Below are 7,926 nucleotides of genomic sequence, written 5' to 3'. Positions count from 1 at the left end.
GGCTCCTGCACCACATCACACAGCATCCGGCCAACTCCTTTTATGGAAACACAAACACAACATGCACACCAAACTAGACAATTAAGAAATGAAAAGACCTTTATTATTGTATTGCTACTACTGCATTGCACAATCTTAATTCCAGTAAAGTTCTGTAAAAAAAAAAAAAAAAAAAAACTAAAAAATGATTTGATCATTTATTTAATTGACAAAAGTACAAAGAAAAGATTTCACTGACCAACGTAAATTTACTTTTTAAATATGAAACAATTTTTGTTTTTGACAGCTGCAACACATTACAAAAAAGTTGGGACAGATGTATCACATCAACCTAATGTTTCATTGTATGGGAATTGAGGATACTAACTATTAAAGTTTTGCAAGCAAAATTTTTGTTGAGTCTCGCTTGATACGAGACTTCAGAAGCTCAGCAGTCCGATTCTTCTTTTCATTACTGACTGGTCATACATTTTCAATTAGAGATAGATCTGGACTGCAGGTATGGGCCAGTCTAGCAAATTCGCTCCGTCTCTATGAAACCATGCTGTTGTAGCACATGCAGAATGAGAGCTGCCATTGTCTTGATCTAATAACCATGGACTTCTTTGAAAGAAATCATCTTGATGGCAGTGTTTATATATATATATATATATATATATATATATATATATATATATATATATATATATCTGTGCAATCACAATATATGCCTCTGTCAATACACATATGCCAGTCACCCATACAGTTTGCTCTACTGCACTCCCATACCATGACAGATGTTTGCTTCTGTCACTAATGAAAGTCTGGATGGTCCCTTTGGTCTTAGAAATCCATTTTTCCCAGAAACATGTTGAAATGTGGACTCCTCTGAGTACACCACACATTTTTAATGTCATTTTGATTATCTGAGATGAGCTGTGGCCCAGAGAACCCGTGATTTATCTGGATTGCCTGAAAATTTTCACAAAATTATGTTGGTACTTCGTGAAAGACCTAAATTCTTTGCAATTTTGCACTGCAAAATCTGATTATTGATTTGTTTGACACTTCTCTTGTGAAATTTGGCACAAAGTGATGAGCCATGATCCATATCTGCTAACAAAGACTGAGATGCTCCTTTTATACCCAAACATTATACCTACTTTTGTCAATTAAATAAAAGTTCAAGAGAATGAACAAATCATTCACATGATTTGGAACACGTTACTACATTTTACAAAATGTTCCAACTTCTCTTGGAACATGTGTCAGTTGACACACACACACACACACACACACACACACACACACACACACACACACACACACACACACACACACATATTTATTTTAATAAATGTTAATTTGTACAAAATTGTCAAATTATATAAAAAACATAATATATAAAATATATAGGCTACATTTATATGATTATGATAATTTACCCTAGTAACCTATCGAAATATTGTTATATTCAGTCTAAATAAATGAATAAATAAAAACTTAAATTTTTATAATTAGATAATAGGCCTATATCAAAGTAACATTTGTTAATATTGACCGTCATATTGCTCAGATCAAGTTGTTTCAATATGTCAACCTTAAAGCTGATGTTTTTAATTATGCAATTTTAACACCGGGTGCAAATAATGAACCGTAATTATCCTCATGAGACGTCCAAAGTTAAACTTTGGTATGAAGCGCGTGCGATAAGTATAACGTTTGGACAATAAACGGTGCTGATGTTTTGAAGAGAACGTCCTGCTTGAACCGTTTCATTATAGTGAACCTAAATTTAGGCACCGTGTTCATGCTGTATCTGAGCTCGGGACGCAGGCTGTGTGTGCGCTCCATCTGGCTGTCAGAGTTCTAATCGTCGTCTCCCTGAAGTCCTTCCCTTCACTGCCTCTCCTGTGATCCCCAAACCGTAACCGAAAAAAAAAAAAATATATAAAAACATAAAAAAAAGGAGAATCAAGTTCTCCATTTGAGACAGCCATCGCGACTCGGGACCTTCGCTGTTCCCTCTAACAAGAACATTTTAAGAATGTTCTGGCGAAGTTCTCTCCTCTAGTCACATTAGATTGTTTGTCCAAGTTATCTGGTCTTAGTACTGTTTTCAAAATATTAGCACAAAAACATTATTTATACATGTACTGGAGACTTTCAGAAGTCTTGAATCAATCCCATGTAATCAGAGACGGTTTACGTTCACAAACTAATATTAATAATAGCACATAAAAACATGATAATTCAGTACATTTTTTAAATAACACTTTATTCAACAATTCCTCTCCTTGGCACGCCATCTGCCGCCATTATCCAGAGTACCTCTGCACATAAACAATGCATGTCTGTTGAAAAAATGCATTGATATTTATTTGTCATTAAATGAATTTATTTTCACCAGATTGCCCTTCATTCAAGTCTTCGGTTCACCCACGCTCATAACATTAGTACAGAGTCAGTTGTCTACAAGAACCAGTTTGGTTCAGACGTGCTGTGTTGTTCGGTAGCTTTACGCTGAATCACACATGCCATCAGTTCATCGGTTCTCAAATCAGACGTGTCCAAAAGAAACGGTTCTCGGTTCAGTGTGCTGGTGATCTGAAAACCGATGCAACCGGTTCTTGATTCAAGAACAAGAATCAGCTCATTGGTTCTCAAATCAGACGTGTCCGAAAGAAACGTTTCTCAGTGTACGGTCAATCGAATTCGTTTTCGTTCGCAAATCAGACATCACTAGCAGGAGCTGCGCCTTGTTTACGAGCAGAGGAATGAATGCACATGCATGTGTCACGGCAGGCAGAACATACTTAGTAATCCAACATCACTGTGAAACATCTAACTTGTTCTCTTAAACGCTGTTGATTCAAGTAAAACGAGAGTGAATAAAAGAAGCATATTCTTCTGAAAACAAAAACAAAAGTATAGATCCAGTTAAAACAAATTCCACAGCTTCTCTGTTCACCATAAAGTACTCCACAGTAGAGCTAGCAAAACATGTCCTTACATAGCTTACTGCTGTTGAGATATAAAGTATGTTTTTGGCCCACTCTCAGAGAAGCAGGTGAAATATATAAAAGCCTTCACAGCAGCGCACATGCATCAGCCAGGTCTGAAGTGTTGCTCTGCTGTTCATTTTTGTGACCTGGTGAAGGCTGCATGGCGACAATCTTAGATATAGTGTTGTCTTTGCAACCTAGCACTAAAAGCATGATGATTCGATTCCATAGACGATAATGGGTTTAGTATTGGATTGTTGTCATTGCTCTGTCTGGTTTAATAAAACACACATTTACAGTCGTGAATGGATACCCGCTTCTCTTCTCAGAAATTACATATTTGGCTCAGCCTTTTGTAAACAACGAGAAGAGTTAATTTCTAACAGACATAAAAAATAATAGATTAGGCATGGTCCATGTATTGTACGTTCATTCCAGGAGGAATGAGAGAGCTGGAGAACATTCTCTGAATTCCCCTCTAAAGCTCTGGGAGGCAGAGCCAGGCAGACTTTTATCACACTGGGATTTTAAAACAAGCCTCAAAAGCTAAATCATGCAGAATATATGCAAAAAATGGACAGACATATCATCAGGTGTGCTGTTAAATACACAGCAAATTCTGTTGCAGTATCAAAAGATCATTAAATTTGCACTTGCTTATACAGAATGGATAATTAAATATAAACTGGATTTTAATGACAGAAACTGCAAGTACTAAGTAAGGCACGTACTGTGTGGGCTTACAGAAACTAGACAAGATTCCAAATCTTACATTGTAATTTTTGTTCTAGGGTATTATTACAAATACTGAAATTTATTTATTTATTTATTTTTTTTGAAGTTACATGACAACTAAAAAAGTTGTCCAATCTTGTTACTGTGACAGCTTACTACCAGAAATGAGTGTAAAAATGACAAGAACAATTTTACTGGCCAAATAGTGCACAAGCTCTAACAGAAGAATGAATGTACATTCTTTAATAAAATGTATTACATTGAAATGACTGCTTCAAACCTCAGAAATGTCCCCATTCACTTCCATTTTATCACCATAACCATTTTTATAGGTAATATTATAAATGAAATGGGTTAAAAGTCTAAATAATGGTTTGCAGTAATCAGTATTAAGAAATTCCATTGAACTGTGTGAAAATTCTAGCTGTGAAAATGAACTCTTTCCTGAAATTTAGTGTGTTAGTCTACAGCATTCGATTTGCACCACACATCTTGCGGTGTAATTTGATTAAAAGCTTTATCTTGGTCTCATCTGACTGCAAAATCCTCTTTCTGGTTTACTATTGTGCATTAATGGCAAACTCCAGATGTGCTTCAATTGGTTCTTGAGTAACTGCTTCTTTTGTTCTTTCCTTTCATACAGGCCAATGTTCTGTGAAGCACTTTACATGATAAACTAGTGTACTCTCAATTACTAAAGCCTTTGAAAACAACCATTCTCCTCCTGCTCTTCTTCTTCTTCTTTTTTACCTGAGGATCATATAAGCGAGTTTTGAGGGACAATATTTTATACAATGATCCGAGTAGTTTGATATACTCTTACTGATAATTGAGCTTGATTCACATTTCACATACTGTTTACAGCCAACCTGTAGCTTATTATTCAAACCATCAGCAAGAGGAAAATTGCCTGATACTCAATAAAAAAATGATCACAGAGAACTTAAAAAAAAATGGTTAAGGGTCCAGTTTCTATTCTAAGGATGCTGCTTTCTATTTTTATTTCAGTGATGTTTGTAATAAACCATCCCAAAATACTCCCCTCCTCCACATTTATAAAGATTTCTTGAACTTTTGTTCTGCCAAGAACTGATAAACTCTGGCTGTGCCGTATAAAAACCTCCATGTATTCATATTTCAGACAGACTTTAATATTAGTGTCATCTAACTGAGAATAGAAGCACCTGTCAAACACCAGATTGTTTATAATAAGTCATCATAATATATACACTTGCTGGAGCGATATATGATCACGGTGAGCCATAACAGAATCTTCTACAGTGTGCACTTCACAATGTTTACAGAGCGCTTACCACAGCGTCATCAAAATTTACATAATTTTTTCAAGATTGTTTATTATGATGTAATAAACGTCTGATAACTCCAGGCTGATAAATTTAACAGAAACTACGCAGACATAAAAGACCTCAATAGGCATGCTCTGCTTGTTTGATGTGGCACCAAGTTGTTTGAAAAATGTGGTTCCACTAAATGTCGCTTTTATTTCTTTCTGTAATAATGCAGAATGTGGGCAAGTCACTTGTCCCATGAAAGATGTGTTCCATACGTCACATGCACCCTTAGTGGGAACGTTTTAAATTATCTGTTGGTCTGACCTTTACAGAGGAAACCAGAGCAGCTTGATCTGTGACCCTGAGGATCATAGGACCACAACCATCATATCCTGAGACATCAAATTCATTGGATGGCAAGGTCTTAAACCCAACTTTGATTTAGGCGTCAATAACTTGTCAAAACAAATACTGATACTGACCATTTGACACAAAATTTAATTGCCAAGTCAAAGAAAAAACAAAAGCCTGAAATCAAAACATTTCAATTTGTCAGTATTTGGCCTGGAGTATTAACATCTCCCTTTCAAAAGCTTAGGAAGGGATGGCTCAAAAGACAGAGTAAACCAAACAACTGATAACCGTTGTAGCCAAAAAAAAAACGCAATAAAAAATAATAATAAAAAAAATCACTAAAAGAACAATATAAAACAGTGGTTCTTAACCTTTTTGACTTAAAGGGTTAGTTCACCGAAAAATGAAAGTTATGTCATTAATGATTCACCCTCATGTCGTTCCAAACCCGTAAGTCCTCCGTTCATCTTCAGAACACAGTTTAAGATATTTTAGATTTAGTCCAAGAGCTCTCAGTCCCTCCATTGAAACTGTGTGCACGGGATACTGTCCATGTTCAGAAAGGTAAGAAAAACATCATCAGAGTAGTCCATGTGACATCAGAGGGTCAGTTAGAATGTTTTGAAGCATCGAAAATACATTTCGGTCCAAAAATAGCAAAAAAAAAAAACTACGACTTTATTTAGCATTGTCTTCTCTTTTGAGTCTGTTGTGAGCGAGTTCAAAACACTGCAGTTAAGTGATATTCGGTTTGCGAATGAATCACTCGATGTAACCGGATCTTCTCGAACCAGTTCACCACATCGAACTGAATCGTTTGATACTGTTCGTGTCTCCAATAAGCATTAATCCACATATGACTTAAGCTGATAACTTTTTTAATGTGGCTGACACTTCCTCTGAGTTAAACCATAATCCCAGAGTAATTAATGTACTCAAACAGTACACTGACTGAACTGCTGTGAAGAGAGAACTGCAGATGGACGCCGAGCCGAGCCAGAAAACGAACGAACGATTGACTCGTTCTTGAATCAACGAGCAGACTGACACAGAGAGTGTCTGAACCGAACTGATTCTTTGCTAATGTTATGAGCCCAGGTAAACCGAAAGCTTGAATGAAGGGCAATCATTGCCAATGATGCCATTACGTAGAGCGCAAAATAACCAGTGAACAGTTTTCTTCAACTGGTTTTTTTTTTTTATCAAACTGTCAGAAAGAACCGGTTCGTGGAAAAGAACCAAACTTCCCATCACTACTTGTGACCCAAAAACCGAAACAACTGGTTCTTGACTCATGAACGAGTCAGTCTTTCGTTCGTCATCTGTCTCGGCTCTGTGTTCATCTTCAGTTCTCTCTTCAATGCTTATTGGTGACGAGAACCGTTTCAAACAATTCACATCGAATGATTAGTTTGCGAACCAGTTGTCACTAAACTGCTTTGTTTTGAAATCTCTCACAACAGACACGGAAGAGAAGACCATGCTGAATAAAGTCGTAGTTTTTGCTATTTTTGGACCAAAATGTATTTTCGATGCTTCAAAAAATTCTAACGGACCCTCTGATGTCACATGGACTACTTGATGATGTTTTTCTTACCTTTCTGGACATGGACAGTATACCGTACACACAGCTTCAATGGAGGGACTGAGAGCTCTTGGACTAAATCTAAAATATCTTAAACTGTGTTCCGAAGATGAACGGAGGACTTACTGGTTTGAAACAACATGAGGGTGAGTGATTAATGACATAATTTTCATTTTTGGGTGAATTATCCCTTTAAAGGCCCCACACTGTTCAACAAAAAAAAATTCAAAGGGCCATTATATAAACTACATTTATATTCAAACATTTTCTGTTGTTAATGACAAATGTGCTAATTTTCAAATGAACCATAACTATTTTTGTGATTCCAGACTAGAAGTGCCAATTGTATATTCTGTAATTTAAAAAAAGAAGCGGATAATATACACATTTACTTTTTTCGGCTTTTCAATTATTATAAATTGATATCATTTGAAGTCCTCTTACAGCACCCTGGTTGAGAACCTCTGATAAAGAGGATGATTAAATTATTTTAATCACTTAATCCAAGTCATTTAAGAGCAAGAGGTTTGGAAAATGTTGGGAGATATCAATTACCAAATATTAGATTAAATGCATGAATATATACAGAAAATAAAATATGGGTGGGCCATGTTAGACTATACCACTATTCTTTAAAAGAAATTTGTGCAGTTTGCAAAACTGTATTTAATTATATTTATGTTATACTTTACACAGCACATATATTTTTATATATATTAATATTCAAGTAAATACATACACAAATTCCATTAAAAGTACAGTGGATGTAGTACTACTTATGTAGTGCGTTATGTAGTACAGCAAAGTAGCAATTTTCCTGTAGTAGACAATTACTGTCAGGAAGTGGAGCTTTCAAGTCACATGCTATATATATATATATATATTTTTTTTTTTTGTATCATAACATCATTAGCATCCCATCTGCAGGTGTAGCCTAAAATTCCTTCCTAACGCTGTCGCTCCATGTCCTACAGCT

Source organism: Carassius auratus, chromosome 16, assembly GCF_003368295.1.
Source record: "Carassius auratus strain Wakin chromosome 16, ASM336829v1, whole genome shotgun sequence".
NCBI classification, from domain to species: Eukaryota; Metazoa; Chordata; class Actinopteri; order Cypriniformes; family Cyprinidae; genus Carassius; species Carassius auratus.
This window is presented reverse-complemented; position numbering follows the sequence as displayed.